A 17834-nucleotide genomic window follows, 5' to 3' on the forward strand; every position below is an offset into this window, starting at 1 on the left:
ACAGCAGTATTTCTCAAGAAACGACAGGATACATATGGATTGTGCCTAATGTCATGTGTACTCAGCTTCAAACACCAGCTGTGGGAGCACACTGGAGCCAGAGTAAATGGTAATGTGTACACAACCTAAGTCTGGGGGTGTTTTCAAACTTTTCTGCTGCTGCTTCTCTTTGCGAAAGCAGGGAGACCTTATGCAAGAGAAGCTGATCTGGACATAACGATTCCTTGCTTATAATAATGACTGCATTGACTTGTATTATTTATGCTTAATGACTGCTTTAAGCTGATTATTTCTTTGGTGGGGTGGGGCAGAACAGTGAGGGGGCCTGTCCTTCCCTTTCAGGTAAACAGGACTTTATGACAGGAAACCAGAGCAGGCTAATGTAAACAACATATTTTGCCTACCTTTGTGTTTCAGCTCAGTAGCTCGATACAACCACATTTCTCCACAGACACGTCTTCCCTTATTGAAAGGTAATGGTGGGAACCAACCTAAGGACATGCAAAATGCAAGATTTTTTAATCAATGAGAAGCTATTAATTTAACCAACTCTTCCTGTAATAATATTGAGACAGACTGTCTGCCTGTTTTTACATTATAGCTAGCTTTGCAATCTGTGTGGAACGTAATGAGGTGTGTAATTTTTGTGAATTTATTGATTGTGAATAAGTAGTAAGAATTTAAAGCTGACAGATTGTAGCACTTTTCTCACTTAGTTCTTTAAAAATTAGCTCGTTTAGTATCAGCTGTTGACTTTTGCCACCGCATATGGAATTCATTTTGATGGGGGGGGGGTTGGCGGGGGGGGGGAGATAAGTTATATTCGAATAGAGTCTTGCTCTTATTCAACAGATCAGGGAAAAGCTTGAAATGTATGTAAAATCTCCACTGCTGCTTCAAGTGCTCCATTAACAGCATGATCCTATGCATGCTTTCTAAGAAGAAGAAGAAGAAGAGTTTGGATTTGATATCCCGCCTTTCACTCCCCTTCAGGAGTCTCAAAGCGGCTAACATTCTCCTTTCCCTTCCTCCCCCACAACAAACCCTCTGTGAGGTGAGTGGGGCTGAGAGACTTCACAGAAGTGTGACTGGCCCAAGGTCACCCAGCAGCTGCATGTGGAGGAGCAGAGACGCGAACCCGGTTTCCCAGATTACGTGGCTACCGCTCTTAACCACTACACCACACTGGCTCTCTAAAAAGTAAGTCTCATTGTGCTTACTCCTAGGAAAAGGAATACAGGATTGCCGCCTATATAATGGAATATAGGGGTACAGCCTGGTGGCATTACAAGTGTTGGCTTAATAGTGTATAAAATAATGGATGAGCTCATCTGTACATACAGAACATAAGATGAGTTTATTGGTTCAGGCCAATGGCCATCTAATCCAGCATCTCCCAGTGGCCAACCAGAGGCCTATGGGAAGTTTGAAAGCTGAACATAAACAACAGCACTCTACTGTTCGAGCAACAGACCCTTGCTCCAAATCTCTTATTTATGTCACATTAGGCTGAAAGAGATGAGAAATAAAACCATTTTTGTGGTGGCAACCTCGTCATGAAACTCCCTTTCCTGGGGAGCCTTTCCAGAGCCTTGTGATTTTATTGATTTGTTTTGACAAATATTGGCAGTCTATTAACAATGTTCTCTGGCTGGTTCAGTTCTCCGAATAGGGAGTTAGCTACCTCTGGTCTAGTTGTAATGGTCTAGTTGTTACCTGCTGTCAGGGATTGGGCTCAAGAGAGGGAGATGGAGGAGGAGGAGTGGTGGAGATCACGCCCCCCTTCTCCTGACGCTGCAGGAAAGGGGGAAGGCAGCGCTGAATTACAGCAGGGCTTTGAGGAGTTTGAGGAAGGTCACAGCTCAGAAATAGACAAACAGAGAAGTTGGGCAGTGTTGGAAGAATAGGGGGGGGGGCTGCAGAGGGGCAACTAAATGACACATTGTCACTGGAGAGCATTTCTGATCCCCCTTCTCCCAGAATGTGACGTTTGTTAAGAGTACAGGAACAAAGGACTCGGAGACATTTGGCCACAAGTGGCCGCCGTAAAGGAAGATGCTGTTGCTAGGATGGAGGGAGGAGGAGCCCAGTTTGGAGCAACACCATTGTTGAGGCTTGTTGCGTTCTTTTGCCTCTCGCTATTCGGATTGAATAAAACTCATTAAAAATACAGTCATACCTCGGGTTGTGAGCGTGATCCGTGCGGGAGGCACATTCGCAACTCGCAGAGCTGTGTCTGCGCACGCATGCGCATGATGCAATTTGGTGCTTCTGAGCATGCTCTTGACATCATTTTGTGCTTCTGCACATGCAGCGAAACCTGGAAGTAACCCATTCCAGTACTTCCGGGTTTGGTGCAGTCCACAACCCGAAAATGCGCAACCCGCAGAGTTCGCAGCCCAAGGTATGACTGTACCTTGTTTTCTCTGCTGCAACTGGGGGAGGAATAGCTTTCCTAAGCCTTGGCAGAGCCTTGACACCTGCTTTACCCCTTCAGGCAGGGAAACATGAAGAAGGACCTCTGGTCAAAATGTGGACAAGTGGAGGTGATCCTTCAGGAAACTTGGCTCCAAGTCATTTAGAAAATGGGGCAGTGGGAACAGTTCACAGAAGCTGACAGCATCAAATTTGTGTAGGAGTGGGTGAATTTGTCCATTTTGGTTTCTCTTGTTTTCACATTGTTCCAGTCTTAACATTCAGTTCTCCACATTTCCACCTCGGTCTGAGTTTTCTATTTTTAAAGCATTTCTCCTAATATGCACATTTTTATTTTTTTTTTTGGTATGTGATTTTGCCTATTACGAACATTTTTGCAAAATATTTCCCCTAGCACATGCTAAAAACATTTGTGTTTAGATAAGCCTACCCCGATGCTTAGAAAGCTGAGGTAATTTCAATCTGTTTTTGTATTTTAGCTTTTGTACGTTTTAAAGTAGGGGTTGTGGGTTTTTCTTCATCTCAATGTTTTTGCTCTCAAAAAAATGCTTTGACATTTATTTAATTTTTTACAAGCAAGCAGTGTATACATTCTATGAAATAATAAATAAATATATATATGTATGCATGTCATTTTCACGAATATACGGTACACATTTTTATGCACACTTTACCACAGTACATGGATATTTGTACACATTACTTGTCTGGAGAACTGCACAGCAAAATTCAGAGAAGTGTGGATTTTGAAGGATGGTTGCATTTCAGCTCTTTTACTGTTTCAGAGAGCATGAGTTGCGTAGATTTGCCTTTAAAAGTGAATCAAATTTCTCCTTCATTGCTAGGTATGATACACGAGGCAATATCAGCAAGCCAGCTGTAGTTTAGAGCATAAAATGATTCCAACTAATAGCTGAATAGGCAGACTTTAAAAAAATATGAGCACATACCTAATGTATAACTACATCATTTTAAGAAGAAGATTTTCTAAATCAGTTTAAACTGCTCTCCCCCCATCCATGCTAAGTTATGGCATATTTCTACAATAAACTTAAAAATAAGTATTCAAAGAAGGAACCTGCTGTCAGCAGATGGTTACAGGATTTTGCAGTTCTTGATTGATCTATTATCTCTGCAATATTTCTCTGATCTTTTCATCTGCATTCTGCACACCATCTAACACCTTATGACATTATGTGTGATAGCTGTGGTACTTCTATAGCTAGCACTTATATTTTCTGACAGGTACAGATCTGTCTCGAAACAATTTTTGCAAAGTCTTGAACATTTTAATGTATTTTTGTCAGGATTTTCAAACCTGATATTAAGTGAGTAGTCAACAGCTGTTGATTCAAATTGTGTGCGCGTGCGTGTTTTAAAACACACACACACTTTCTTTCTTTCTTTTCTTTCTTTTGCTTTTTGATGTATCTTTTCTCAGATATCAAGGAATGCCAGCACAGCTTTGCAATTAACTCACATATTACTTTCTGCATAATGTACTTGAAGTCCTAATTAAAGAGTTTAATCAGATAGAGTTAGCTCTGCTTATGTCCATTGAACTCATGCACTCTGATGGTAGCTGATTGGTACACTGTGTGTTTATTTAAGCACCACATGTATGCCCAATATGTTTTCATTTGTGTAAGGGACATACATGCAGAAGTATGTTGTCATGATTTCTTAAATACACTTATATGCTGTCTTTTATCATGATGAAAGAAGGGCTTTAACTCATTTGTGGAGTATCTGCTTTGCTTGAAAAAAAGTCCCAGTTTAAATCTCTGGCATCTCCAAGCAGGTTTGGAGAGATGGTAATCCAAAATCCTGGAGAACCCCTGGGCCAATAGTCTGACTTTTGTATAAGGCAGCTAGGGTTTTAGTGCATTTGCTTGAAAGCAGAGCTGTTAAAAAGACATACGGTAATCAGCAGATCAAGTTGATGGACTATGCCGAAATGGCAAAATTAACTGGGAAGCTCAGGAAACAAGAAGACAAGAAATTGAAAAAAGAATGGGAAATGTTGATAATGTATATACAAAATCATTGCAAACAGGTCAAAACATTAGCAGGATTTTAAATACACTTGTAATGTAATAGAAACTACAGATAATTTAGGAAGATGAAAAATTTGGAGAAGTATTGATGTATGCAGATGAAAACAGAATTAAGAGGACCCATGGATGGGATGGCGGGAAATCAGGAGATGCAGAGTACGGTAATCTTGATATGTGAATATGTATGACATTTTGATGTAACTTTTTCTTTTTTCTTCTTTTTTCTTTTTATTTTTTGTTCTTCTTTCTTTTCTTTCTTTTTGAAAATCAAATTAATTTTTTTAAAAAGACATAATCAAACTTTGTACTTTTGTCTCTAGTTGTTCTGAAATAAAAGTGAGGTCAGAGTTGCTGAAATACTTTTTTGTGAAATCTCTGGCGCTTCCCCTTTTTTCATGATGGGTTATTATTTTCTCATAAACATATACAAGTGCAGATCACTTAATATCAGTAGACAGAGGAATAACATGGTGGAAATTGTACCACTGATGAGCTAATCAAAAAGATTTAACGAGATTGCCACTGAGTCACAGATTTGAGGTTGCCTGTTTACACGACAAATTAAAACTGAACAGGCTACTGTACAATGCTGACCTGATATATTTAAAAGAGCACTAAATGAATAAGCAGGTAAAACTATTATGAGATGAACAAGAGTTAATGTGACCAGGCATATAATATAAACTACATCTAAAAAATCTGTTGGATATAAATCAATGGGTCATGAAAATTTAAGGAAATTTAACTTGCCTAACTCCCTTTCCGATTTAATAGGATCCATTAAATAGGAAACAGTATAGCTAGCTAATGAAAAGAACACCAAAGTTATCACGTTCTGTTGTGTCCTCCCTGGGTCCTTTTGTCCTTTGATTGCACTGGTAGATAATATTATTTTGTTCCCAAGGAAATATGTCCCTTTGATTAGGTTGTAGATATTCTCTCATTTGTCATTGTTCTATCGAGCTCTGCCATATAACAGCAGGAACCCTTGATTATTTAATTGCTTGTAAGAACTCATTAAATCTTACTATCAATCATGGGACATATGGTAAATATCACCCAATGGTACAAGAGATTGTTACAGAGACCTGTCACTAGGGCATACCATTTGCTTTTATATTATGAGTCTATTGTTTGGTTGCCCGGCCACAATTATTTTTAATTACTAATGATTTACAGAGAATAGTTCATCTACTGATATGAGCATGTTCTTAGAAAGAACACAAAAAACACTGGCAATTTAAAAAATAGGCATTTCTGGACAGCTGATATAGTAGCTAAGAGAATTAACTTTGATCCATGAACTTGCTGGTTCAAGGCTCACCTCAGCCATAACCTCACTAAGTAGGGCTTCTTCTGCAATGCAGGAATGATGAATATGGCTTTGCAGGTCTGTTTTTAAGTATTACTATGTTAGCATATGTGATGCATTTTGAGCATGCTTAAATTATTGTACATTTTCATTCGCTTTACGAATGCTGGTCCTAGGCCAATGAATATCTGATCTTTATACCAACTTGCTGGCTTGAATGTGGATGGAGAGTTGAATAAAAAGTAAAGCCAAAGAGGTCACAATGACAGACCAAAGGTTTCCACCTTCCAGGAAGTTAATTGCTGATACCATATTGGCCTGAATATAAGCTGCACCTTTAAAATTAAAGGGAGGAAAAGAAAAAAAGGCAATACACAAATATAAGCCGTTCCCTTAAAATTACGCAGGCACTCACACCCGTAAATGGCAAATGTAGAAGAAAATCCTACAGCAATATTGTAAAAGCCAATTTTTGTACGGTCACAAATTTAAGCCACACTTTAATTTTTCATGGTCAGAATTTTTTTTGGGGGGGGGGGAAGTGTGCCAATACAATATTTCAATTAATTGAGCATATTAATATTATTATTATTTATTCAACTTATACACTGCCCTATACCCAGAGGTCTCAGGGCGGTTCACAACAAGACCACAACATATAAAATCAAAAGCAATAACCCAATAACGCTCCCCCCCAAGCCACATTCTAAAAGGGTGTTGGATGTCAACCAAAGGCCTGGTTAAAAAGGAACATTTTTGCCTGACGCCTAAAGGTGTATGTCAGGGGTACAGGGACAGAGGCACAGGAAATGGAGAGCGATGGAGAGGAATCCCAGGACAGCGAGGAAGAGGATGACAATGACGCAAGGGATTCCATGAGTCTCTCCAGCGAATCAGAGGATTCCCAGAAAGGGGCGCCTGCGGTCAGGGCAAGGGGAGCCCCAGGGGGAAAGTGTCAGGAGCGGGGGGCCAGCAGGGGACCCCAAAGCGGCAGCTGGGAATCAGGGCCAGCTTCCCCACCAGAGCGCAGCGAAGGGGGGGGGGAGGTTCCAATGTGTCAGGGGAAACAGCTCCGGCAGCAGAGAAGGAGGAGGGGTCAGAGCAAGCCATTCTCCCGGAAGGGGAGGAGGGCAGTGAGGGGAGTAGCATAACTGTCAAAAGGAAGGTTAGAGGTTGGGCGCGCACGCCAAGTTCAAATGTGGAGGCGCGCGGAGGTACAGGGAGCCCGGAGGAGGAGCCAGGTCCCAAAGCACGCAGGAGGGGGGAAGAGCAGTCTGAGGATTCAGCGTCAGGGGAATCCAGGAGGAGTGGAACCCCAGCGGGCAGAAGGACCCTGCGGAAAAGGAAGGAGAGAAAGAGGTGGAGCAGCGTAAGCCTCTTAAACTGGTGTGGGGAAGGGACTGATTCAGAGGGGACTTCTACCGTCTAATGTTAACAGACGTGGGGGCTGCACGCCTCGCTTGTGGAACTTACTATGAACTGCAATAAACATCCTTGTATATAAGAAGAACTTGGCGTTGGTCTTTGGTGAGCTGAGACCTGAGGCAGCCCTGACAGTGTATATGTGATTTCTGAACATGAAGGAAATCTAGAGAGTTCTGAGGAAAGAGATCGGGTTGTACACAGCCCCCCCCCCCCCATCCCAAATCTAGGACTGGAGTGAGTAGCTTAATTTTATGCCAATGACCTTTTACTTTGAAATAAGAAATAAATACAAATTGGTGACGCTCTGGTTAAACATTCAGTTTTATCCATTTCAAAGGCAGTTAAGCAACACAGTCATCCTACAGTCATCCTAGATCGCACCTTTTGCCTTCTGCTGGGACATGCTAGGCCTGATGAGTGGCTTTTATTGATAATTTGAAAGTAGTTACCAGATCACTTGCCTTTTTTTCTCTGGTACCAAATCGACTGCTTCAAAAGTGGGTTGAGGACTATTGTTTTAACCACGTTTGAGATCATTGTGTGAGAGATTTATCACAAACAACTATTTTGAAAAAGGGTGCCCACTAATAAGATATCATCCAATATAATATTATAGTATTATGTTAACCTCAAATGTAACTTTAATCACAAATTGTTACTGTGTCTAAGACATCAAAACATTTTATACAGTGTGAAATGCTTTCAAATTTATGGATGGCAGTACTACTTAGGAGGCAATCATACTACAGAGCTGATGTATATGCTTCACTCTTAACAGTCGAATGGCTTTAACTAAAGGGACTCCTACCATCATCTATTGATGAGAACTTCTTTACATTGCAGTAACATTATTACTTTATGGAGTTGGGCCAAAGAGGTCAACTCAGGAGTAATGAATAATGCCTTTCAGTAAAACCAGAAAATGATTGTTTGTGTGGCAATCTCTCGGTGAAAGTTTTCCAAAGAGGCTGTGAGCTTATGCCACAAAGTACAGAAAGTCTTCCAGGAAAGAAGTGCTGAAGCTTAGATCAGGGAGCAGAACCCATTAAAAGCCATTAAAGAAACCCAAACTATAGTCTGAAGGTAAAAAATGGATTGATCTCCTGCAGCTGTAAAAGCAATAGAATTTCCATTTATTAATTAAAAGTGCATTTTATGTAGTTTGATGTGATAAATTGTTTGACTGTTTAGATTAATTCTTTCAGAAATGCCCCAAAGGCTATTAACATTGATAAATTATGCACTACTCCTTGTTAGGTTTGATTGACAGCTTTCACAGGTAGGCTGCATTTTTCTTTGGGGATATAGGCGGTTATCTGTAGTTAGCAGCAGTGAGAATTGCAGCTTGTCCTGCTTTCTCAGCTAGAAAGAAACAAAAGATCCCAATCCACATCAACACTCTTTTGGGTGCGATTCTCGTTTCATCCTTTGAGGATGAAAGGTCCTTAGTCTTAGGCTATCCCGTCTGGAATCTCCCATCTTGCCCGGTAATGTATTCTGGAGAACAAATGGATGATTTGGTACAAATCTCATAGGAGCCCTGTTCACATATTACTCACACAGGGATTAGTCATGATTCACCTTCAACCCCGATATCATGGAATGCAGCTAGACGATGCCAGAGAACTTGTGACCCTCTAGATGCTATTGGACTCCAACTCCTATCATCTATAACTATTGACAATGCTGGCTCATAGAATCATGGGATTTGGAGTCCAACATCATCTGGAGGGCCACAGGTTTTCAATCCTTCCATCAGGGCATCAAGGCAGATGCTCTTGCATTAGGGTAACATGCTCTTTGAGGTCCCACTACGTAAGATATCAAATGCTGGGTTAATATTTGGGAAATATTCAATGACTGGCAAATATTAAAGAGCAAAAATCTGCATTTTTGAGAATTTTGGGGAGCAAATTCATTTCAGCTCCAGTTAGAACTGATTGTTTCAAATCAACCCGTGAAGTGTAGCTGTATTCACTGCCATCTTTTAGATGCCCATTCAAAACGATGTTTATCCAGGTAGTTATGCAGGTATTGAAATGCAGTTTTACAGGAACGCCAGTGTAATTTCAGGAGGGATGGTGCCACAAAGATCTTGAGTGTGACTGTACAATGCATCATTTATCAAACAATCCATCCAAAATTGGTTCGGAAAATGCAATATTTAGGGCTTTCATGTTTAATGTACTGTCTCTTATTGTTTACATTGTTGATTTTAACCAACGGGTTGTACATCCCCCTGTGTGCAGTTTAGTATCTGGCATCCACTGTCATTTGAGGCCAAATGTACCAGTGGCAAATGTACCATTTTGGCAGCAGCACATGGCTGCCTATTGATTCTGAATTGTTAGCTGTTGCTGGCTTGTTGGCACAATTGAATACTAGTCCCAAATGAGTATTTTGTGCTGTCGAATGCTTTCCAGTACACAAGCAGCCAGCCAAGAAGAGAATGATAATTCTGGAACCTTTTCCTCATGTTTTGTGCTGCTTTTTAAAGTCCAGCATGAGTTGGACCATTGTAAAGCTAAACTTTCATAATACAGTGTATATTTCTAATTGTCAAGTGCCTGTGCTTCCAAGAAACCTTTATATGTTTTATAATGTAATAGATAATATTGGGGGGAGGGGGGAACATGCTTTGTCTTGTCCTTCTAGTTAGCTAACCAAGCTGAAACAAAGAGAAATGGATGAGTGTTATAATAGCCTAATTCATCCTCGCATCGCACATATCAACACATTGCTATTGACATTTCTATGAACTGAAGCCCCATTGAGCAAAATAGTTTTGCATGTATATTTAAGGTGAAAATGCATTCATTCTGCTCTTTCTCCCAAGGCAGGGGTAGCCAATGTACTGCCCTCCAGATGTTGTTGGACTTCAGCTTCCTTCAGCTGCAGCCAGCATGATTAATGGTGAGGGATTATGGAAGAGTTAAACAGCATTTTGGAGGGCCCTATGTTGTCTACCCTTAGAGAATCTCAATGCAGTATATCTCACTTTCTAAATCCAATAGACGAACCAGTTCTTCTTAATATGGGAGTCTACCTATAAAGACTGAAAGAGTCAGATAAATGCATCCTTCAAATATCTCAGTTTTTTTACATGTAAAAAATGTGACACAGTCAGAAAGCATGTGAATTTGGAGTTGCATCATTTTTCCCATCAGGCATAAATGATAGAAGATAAGAACAGAGCTGGAGTCAACACTTGGAATCTTTGGGCAACACCCACGGTCTCATCACCTCACCCTTGATCTTCCCTTTTGAATCAAAATTCTTCCTGGCACTACATGCTCCGTAAGGTAGATAGATCAAGCCACCATTTAAATTTTTCCCAGTACCTCAGAGTGCCACGACATCACAAGAATCAGATGATATTTCTATTGCAGCTAGACTGCCCATGACTGCTTAGAACAGGGTGGATAATCTTAGATATAGGGTCTGAATTTGGCCCTCTCGTCCTCGCTATCCATCTCTGGGGATTCTCTTCCAGTCAACCTCCCCAGGACAACACTCCTTACTCCCCCTACTGTAGACCCTAATCAAGTGACCCTGCCTGTCTGGAATGTGTCCTTAACATACCCCACAAGTGTCCTGGAAGAGCTTTGTCATCTTGTTTTTTTATCGTGAGAGAATAGCGGCCATTTTGGCTGCTGCGATTTTGCGTGATTTTGCAGTGAGACCCCCTCCACCATAAAAAAATGCTTTCTTCGGGGTCACAACACCCCCAAAGTATGTGGCTTTTGCCACTGTGTCTGAAAAAAAAGCTTTATATGTGTGTGAGGGGTAGGAAACTGTGGCGCAAAATCGCACGGGATTACAGCAACCAAAATGGCCGCCATGCTCTCGCGATAAAAAATGGGAAGATGGAGCCTGGGAATATGGCACCCAAGATTTTGGCCTCAAAGTGGAGAATGGAAAGTGTTCACATGTTTGTGTAACCCTTTGGCTTCGGTATTGGTAGAATCCAGCCTAGGACAAAGACTAGAGACACATCCATTGTTTTGTTTACTTATGCATCTGGCTCTGCCTACCACAGACATGTGGCCCCTGGCAGTGGTGAAGCTACGTGCTCTGGTTTCAGTGGGACTTACCTTCATTTACTTCTTTGTGCTGGATAAGGACCTTCATGAGGGTGTCTTGTGTTGTGATGGTATGTGCCCAATGACACAACTTGCCTTTCCACACTCCCTTTCTCCTAATATGTGCACCAGCACTTCAAAAGTCACCCTAGTTGCTCAAAACTCTCTAATTGAAAAACTCCGCAACTCTCTGTGACCCCCTTTTAAAGTACGTATCAACAAACAACACAAACAGGACTTGTCAGCGCAGCAGAAAATAAAGCTGCCTGTTACATGCACAGTGTATCTTTAATGATGTTTAAAAAGGAGCTAAACATCTCCATGGGAATTCTAAAAACACTTATCTCTGAGGCAGTTATTTAGCTTCACAAGGCTTTGTTGTTTAACAAGCTGGAGAAATGGGTCACCTAATGTTATATTAATCAGTAAATTAATATTTTAATTTGATTTTCTTTATAGTTGAGATGCTTGCAGCATCTCCAGTGTTTTCTCTCTGTATGTGCTGGTGTTAAGTGGTATCATTATCATATTGTACCTTGGGGTGGTGAGATAACAGGGTCCAGTGATAGCTCTATTCTTGGGAGAAAAGGAGGCTCATCATAACACATGTGCGCTTTTTAATGGTGTGCGAGGACTCTTACAAATCAAAGTTCTTTCAGATGACTCATAAGCTTTCTAGCCTAGGGATGGGGTAATAATTTAGAAGGGTGCTAGAATATGCTCGAATTACAGCGATCTAGAAGGGTGACCATTTACATATTTCTATTTATATATTGCCCCCAAGAGGACCTGCACGACCAAAACAGTGGACATAGTTTTGCATAAAATTTGCATATGCTAATTTATATGCATCGGTGAAATAATTACTACAATTCACATTGAAATACAGTATATCTCACTGTAGAGGGGATGATTGTGTCTGTTGGGCCTGGCTCAGTCTACTGTCCAGGAGCTTACAGCTGGGCCCCTGCTGTCCTGTCTTAATGTCCTTTATCTTTATCATTGGACCAGAGAGCCCTTCTGACGAAGAAGAAGAGAGAAGAAGAGTTTGGATTTGATATCCCACTTTATCACTACCCGAAGGAGTCTCAAAGCGGCTAACATTCTCCTTTCCCTTCCTCCCCCACAACAAACACTCTGTGAGGTAAGTGGGGCTGAGAGACTTCAGAGAAGTGTGACTAGCCTGAGGTCACCCAGCAGCTGCATGTGGAGGAGCGGAGACGCAAACCCGGTTCACCAGATTACAAGTCTACTGCTCTTAACCACTACACCACACTGTCACACTGGATTGTCTTCTCTAGAATAGGACTCATGGTCATACTAAGTGGGTAGAGGTCCTATCAAACATGCCAGCCTGGAATTCATTCATGTCCCACTCTTTTCTTCTCTCTCTCTCTCTCTCTCTCTGCTGACCTTTTGCACTTTCCTTTGGAGGGTGAGGGGGAAGAGAAATTGGCTGCAAAGAAAAGCCACCTCATTGGACACAGAGCTGCTCCACAGGGAGAAAATGAAACTCTTAGCATATTTTCTATCAGTGGAATCATCAGGTTTGACTGCACACCCAATGATTCCCTGCAGGGAATGGCATTTTAAGAGCGATCCAAACCCAGGATACACCAGAAAGAAAGAGTTTAGATTTGGTGGGTCTTGGGCTTTCCTGGGACTGAGCTGTGTTAAGTCTCTTGTTTCTGGCTCAGCCAGGCCTCAGCCAGCAGAATTTGAGACAGTGTAGTTTATCCTGGCCTAAGTCCCCCAAAAGCACATTGCAGGGGTGTGGCAGGATAGGACCAGGGGATATTTGTGCCTATTGCAAGAGTCCTTTCAGCTCAGCCATGTGACCTGGCAATGCAGTGAAACTTAGGAAGTGTAAGTAAAATTCCTCCAAATTTCTCCTAAACAGATTCTGGAATAAGGGTAATATGAGCTGGTGTAATTTATGCCAGTTTTCTATAGTTAGCATCGCTCTGTCTGTATGTAACTGGTGACCAAGAATGAAGCCACATGGGACCTTTCCGTGACTGCAAATAACACACATCTTTGTGCTGGGAACCACACTGCACAGCATTAGCATTCTGCCAGGATTTCTGGGATTTGTAGTCCTAGAACCCAGCAGGAAATGATGCTTTGCTGGGGCGTGGATTGAACACACGGTCAATGTTTTGTCCCAGCATAAAAAGGATTTGTAAGGAGGGTGGAGTTGTCAGTAGTAGATACTTCTCAAAACTCACTCAGGGCTCCATTTGCTTGGAAGGTACACAAAGCCTTGACACAGCCCACCCCTTGGGGAGAAGTTGTGAGATGCCCATGTAACCCTACTAAAAAGTAGACAAATTAGCATCATTTGAAGAAAGAAACTACACATCATTTCTTTTCTTTCTATTTTTTTTTATTGGATTATTATGCAGATACAAATGAAATAAAGTATACAAACATTTCAACTGAATACAAAAAGAAAAGAAAACAAAAAAAGAAAACAGAGCAAACACAAAAAGTAAGAACATAAGTATAATACAAGGTAACTATAATAGACATCCCAGAATGTCATTTCTCTACTGAGATACTGACCCTTCTGGGGTGAATCTCTTTTTATTATATTTTTGGTTTTTTTTTACTTCCATCGACCTCACGGTGATTCATTTCCTATAACTAAAGCAATTTCTCTGTATTTCAATATATTCTTCATCTTGGTATAAGGAGACATTTTCCCACTTATGGGTTTATTCTAAACACAACCAAATCTGCATGTCATTTCTATGCCTCATAGCTGAGCCCCATTTTGTATCACTTCATTATCAATCTCCTTTAGTCTAAACAATCCTATATAAGATCAAAATATCTTTGCAGCACAGATTTAATCTCTTTAACATATCAATGCCATTGCATTGTTCTCCCCATTGATATTTTTGGATACTGAAGGTAAATCAATATTATTAATATAAACCCCAAATTGATTCACTTTTCCTATTAAAAATGTGAAGGCTGAAAAAAAGTCAGGAGCTAATGATTTCTCTTAAGTCTGCAGCAACCCTTTAATTAAATCGGAAGTGGGTGGGTGGGGGGGAATACATTTAAAGAAATATCTAAGCCTCACTTAGGTCAACCAATTTTTAGAAGTGAATGTTCTATCATTAATAAACTGGAGGAAGATCAGAGTAATAAAAGAACAAAAAGATGGAAGTGTATTGAAATGATTAGGAAGGACTTAATAAAACAATATGCAATCCCCAGCTTTCAGTGTCATTCAGAATCTAGCATTTCATTACTTCAGCTGTATTGACATTTCATAATCTATTTAAATTATGCAGGGATAAAGAACCTGTGGTGTCCCAGATGTTGTTGGACTTCAACACCCATCAGCCCCAGCCAGCATGGCCACTGAACAGGGATGGTGGGAGCTATAGTCCCGCAACATAGAATAGAATCATAGAATCATAGACTTGGAAGAGACCACAAGGGCCATCAAGTCCAACCCCCTGCCAAGCAGGAAACACCATCAGAGCACTCCTGACATATGGTTGTCAAGCCTCTGCTTAAAGACCTCCAAAGAAGGAGACTCCACCACACTCCTTGGCAGCAAATTCCACTGTCGAACAGCTCTTACTGTCAGGAAGTTCTTCCTAATGTTTAGGTGGAATCTTCTTTCTTGTAGTTTGGATCTCGAAGGTCTCCTGTTCCCCTCCTTGTAATAACAGCATTTGTGCAACAATCCTTACCTGTCTTGACCCCACCCAAGTACCAACCTTGACCGAGCCCACCTCTGACCCCTAAGCAGAAAGATGAGAAGCTAACATGGATAGAGCACTTAGAAGTAGCAACAGAGGTGGCAACCAGTTGCTTGCTAGATAACACTAATTCCAGGGTATATGCAGAACTGAACTAAGGCCTCAGCCTTTCTGAGGGCCATATTTAATAAATCAGGCTGGTCGATAAATAATTTTGCGCAGCTGTCTTCACAAATTCTAAGCTATTCCTCCTCAACATCCTTATAAGCATTGATTGTGAGCTGTTGAAGCAGCACTTCATGTTCATTTCCTTTGATGTACTTTTATTTTACACGGGGGAGCATTTGCACCAGTCTTGTATTGTTGGGTTCCTGCCTTAAGCCATGTGAAAAACATTTTATATATTTATAAAAACTCATACCTTCTTGAACACAGCAGTAACTTCTGCATCCAGCCTTCAGCAACTTTGTGCTATATTTCCAGAAATGCGGGCCAAAAAGGAAAGGACGCAAAACCAGTATTTATTTTAATTGATATTTTAAAACTACTGGCAATCTGTTCTAGTCAAAGCAGTATGGTACAGTATTCATTTATAAAAATGCCAGGTGTAAAATGATGGCAAGCATGTATATTAAATTAATCACTTAAGTGTTGGGGGGGGGGAAGGATCAGAATTACTACACAGAGCTGAAAGCCTCTAAGTCAATCCTTACTGTCAAGCTTAATGTGATACAATATACTTGTACAGAGGAATAGGAAGGAAATGTCTACACCGCATGCTGAAATAAAGAGAACCAACTAGCCATTTACACTCATTTATTTAGTAACCTTCGGGATGAGATCATCGAATATCATCTCCCTTTTGGAATCGTATAACACACATTCCACTATAACAGTGTTCCAACTCATTACTCTGTACAGCTCAGTGTCTCCAGCAGACCTTTATGTGGAAACTGTAGAAAGTAGTTCAGCTACGTCCCAAAGAACAATATTATAGAGGGCGCACTGCATTTTAACTCTTGCTAAGGGCCAACTTTAAACAATGCTATATTCGTCCATAGATGGACAAATATGGTATAGACCTGGGATATCCAACATGGGGTCCATGAGATGCTGTGGACCAGAACTCCCATCAGCCCCAGTCAGCATGGTCAGTGGATGGGGATGATGAGAGCTGTAGTCCAACAACACTGGTAGGGCACCATTTTGGCTATCCCATGTCTAGATGAACTTGGGATAAGGCAGCTTCCTGGATGCCTTAGTCTAAGAAAATCATTGAAACTAGAGCTGAGCCAATATTTTCCAGAAGACACTCCCCCCGCCCCCGGATAATATCCTTTTCTTTTTCTCAGATCTCTAGAAAAACAAGGCCACTTGGCATAATTTTCTCCACCATGTTTTTTTTTTAGCGGCAGGTGTCATTTTCTTCTCCAATGCCCCAGAATGGATACTACACCCAGGGCATCCTGGAAGATGCCAAATGATGGCTGCAATTACAGTTCCTGCTACTGCTACTTGCAGAAATGATGTGAAAAGAGGTCCTCCCAATTTCTCTGCCCACAAATAGGGTGAAGAATTTTGAGTGCTTATTTGTGCATAACTGTAACCAAGCAAGCATTGCTACACATACATTCGGAGTGAATTTACACTGAAAGCTGAACACAACTTGATTTGGGTGAACACTTTTTCATGTTCACCTCTCAGTCTAATATCTCTAAGAGCCTCTTTCACATACATTCACCATTGCATGCATCCCTATGTTGCAATCGTACACAATCACGCTCCACAAGTCATAGAGCTAGCTGTTCTTGTGGTCCTTTCCCATCACTGCCCATCTTGGTGAGGTGCTGACTGAGAGGGAAAGGTCTATGGCAGCTTTCCTCAATCTGATGCCCTACAAGTTTTGTCATCGCTGACCATTGCTGGCTGGGGTTGATGGAACTTGTAGTCCAAAACTTCTGGAGGGCACCTAGTTAAGGAAGGTTGGCTTATGCAATTGACCCAAACAATGTGGTTATGGTAATTCACAAACATAGCGCAGCTGAGTAGGAATCACAACATGAGGAACTGCTTCCCAATCTCTGAATTTCCTCCTCCACAAATAATAACCTGTAGCCAACCAGAGCATTGCTGTCAACTTTTCCTTTTTCTTGCAAGGAATCCTTTTCGGAATAAGGGAATTTCCCTTAAAAAAGGCAAACGTTGACAGCTATGAACCAGAGTAACTGTTGATAATAGTACAAGGAAGGAGTAAAAACCATTTGCCTATTGGAATGACTTAGGTTGCTTTGCAGTGCAAAGATGCTTTTGCAGAGCTTTGTAGATTGCACATGGTTGTAACTGGTCTTCGTATCTCAGGATAATGCTTAATTTTATGCAGCATCCGTGCAATTAGAGATGGGTGAATAATTCATAGTGAATAAATTATCCCCCCACCAACGAATTCATTTTTCTTTGTTTATAAAATCTTTGTGCAAACTCTTGTATCTTGATTAAATGTGTTCAGTACAAACAACTTTTCATATGAGCTGTTTGGGAGGTTCGTTTTCTTGCAAGCGCTGTTCTGTTATAGTCACAGTGTCAATTCTGTGGCTGTCAATTATAGTGTACTTATTTTACCTTATTTAAATTACCGTATTTTTCGCTTTATAAGACGCACCAGACCACAAGACGCACCTAGTTTTTGGAGGAGGAAAACAAGGAAAAAAATATTCTGAATCTCAGAAGCCAGAACAGCAAGAGAGATCACTGTGCAGTGAAAGCAGCAATCCCTCTTGTTGTTCTGGCTTCTGGGATAGCT

At 41.0% G+C, this 17834-nt stretch overlaps 1 long non-coding RNA gene across 1 annotated transcript in view; it reads left to right on the top strand.

Moving 5' to 3' along the window:
• The first annotated feature begins 407 nt into the window (after positions 1 to 407).
• The window catches only part of LOC308570327, a 61261-nt gene continuing 43834 nt past the window's right edge, over positions 408 to 17834 (top strand). The window contains exon 1 of the long non-coding RNA XR_014001128.1: positions 408 to 473. This is a non-coding gene — a long non-coding RNA (uncharacterized lncRNA). The remainder of the gene's footprint in view (positions 474 to 17834) is intronic.

Source organism: Podarcis bocagei (genome assembly GCF_964188305.1).
Source record: "Podarcis bocagei genome assembly, chromosome: 12".
NCBI classification, from domain to species: Eukaryota; Metazoa; Chordata; class Lepidosauria; order Squamata; family Lacertidae; genus Podarcis; species Podarcis bocagei.